Source organism: Elephantulus edwardii, unplaced genomic scaffold (assembly GCF_000299155.1).
Source record: "Elephantulus edwardii isolate Elephantulus edwardi_28Jun2011 unplaced genomic scaffold, EleEdw1.0 scaffold00064, whole genome shotgun sequence".
Lineage (NCBI taxonomy): Eukaryota > Metazoa > Chordata > Mammalia > Macroscelidea > Macroscelididae > Elephantulus > Elephantulus edwardii.
The window spans coordinates 9,765,585-9,767,179 of NW_006399814.1; the positions used below are offsets into that span (position 1 = coordinate 9,765,585).

The following is a 1,595-nucleotide window of genomic DNA, read 5'->3' on the forward strand; positions in this document are numbered from 1 at the left end:
TTAAACTGAGACACTCCAACCTACAAAATTACCTGTAATAAATATCTCAGCTCAAAATAAGACCTTAGCATCTGCTAAGGTTTGAAGTGTAGGAAATAACCCAGCTCCTGTTTGTCAGTCCATGCTCTAGCTTGCTGGCAAGACTATTCCAGAAGATTTCTGAGAGGCAGAAACATCTGCTGTAAGGAAGACAGCTACTGAAGGGATTCCAGGAGCATGAGACTGAGTCCACAGGCTGGGTGCTATCAGTGTCCTCTTCTAGTGACATCTTCCTCTTTCAGGGCAAACTTCCTCCTCAGGACCTCAGAGGAACGGATGGCAGGGTCTGCCTCCTTCAGTAAACTCTGGTTCATTTCTTGGCTCTGTTGCATCCGGTGCAAGTCCTTCTGGATACACATCATGTCTGGCAAAGCTGCTGGCTTTGGACAGAGAGATGCAGTCATCCTCTTCAGACGAGCTTTGTTTTCTGTTTTGCAACATTCAGGTTGGCAGAACAAAGCAGGGGGACTGATGGAAACTCAGAGACCTCTACTTCAGTCTCCTGAGTGATGTCACTAATGACAAGGGAAGTTGTAGAGTGGAATGAGGATCCAAAACAAGGTAAGGGAGAAGAGATAGTTGAACTTCCTGGAGATAAGAAAATCTGGTGTTAATGAAGCCAATGCTCAGGTGGCTCAGCTTATCCTGCAGCTCTGTGGTGCAACTCAAGGCTTGGCGCCTGGTTTCTTCAGAGCCAGAAGCCTCAGACCACAGCTGGTTGGGCACTGAGGCATTGCACTGTCTAACAATCAGAGGGCAGGGCTTCCAGGTGTGCCTCAGGGGTCCTGTATCACTCCTGACCCGCAGCATTGGCCTCCTCTTCATCCACAGCAATTGAGGTGATGTCAGCCAGGGTGGGAACCGGGGCACATTCCTCTGACACAGGTCAGAGATATTGGTAGGATCTCAAAGGATGATGCCCGGGGACATGGCTTCAGTGGAAGGTTGGTTCCCATCCTTCTCACCACACTGCAAGCTGCCCCATAAGGCTTATTTGCCAGATTGGAATGACCACATTGGCTTCCATCCCCAACACTGCAACCAGCTCCTGTGTTTAAAGCACAAGGCAGCCACAGGGCAGCTCTGGGGACTTAGAGGTGTGACTGCTTTATATCAGGCTGTCCTGAGGCATATACTTCCCTTGTTTTTCTCACCTCAACCCAGCTCCTGGAGACTTTCTTAAAAAAAAACTCATGCCCAGCGGTTCAAATCCACCAGATGCTCTGCTGGAGAAGAAGGGGTAATCTCCTCCTTTACCAATCAAATACTTTTTGATGGTACACACATACAAAAGAGTAACATATAAACAAACAAACAAAAACACCTCATGCCTTACCCAAATTGTCACAGAGAAGTGGAACACTTGAACAGACCCATTGCAAAAGAAAAAATTGTCCAGGTCAGAAAAAATTAAAACTCCCTCCAAAAAAATGCTTTGGAAAAAAAAATGCTTTGGCCTAAGAGGCTTCATCAGTGAATCCTACCAAACATTCAGAGAAAACTGTTACCAATTCTACTTAAATTATTTCAAAATAAAAGAATAATCCCAGCTTCAT

At 46.1% G+C, this 1,595-nt stretch overlaps 1 pseudogene; it reads right to left on the minus strand.

The window, feature by feature from the left end:
• Nucleotides 1-245: 245 nt before the first annotated feature.
• Nucleotides 246-1,066, minus strand: LOC102844075 (annotated as a pseudogene).
• Nucleotides 1,067-1,595: the final 529 nt, after the last annotated feature.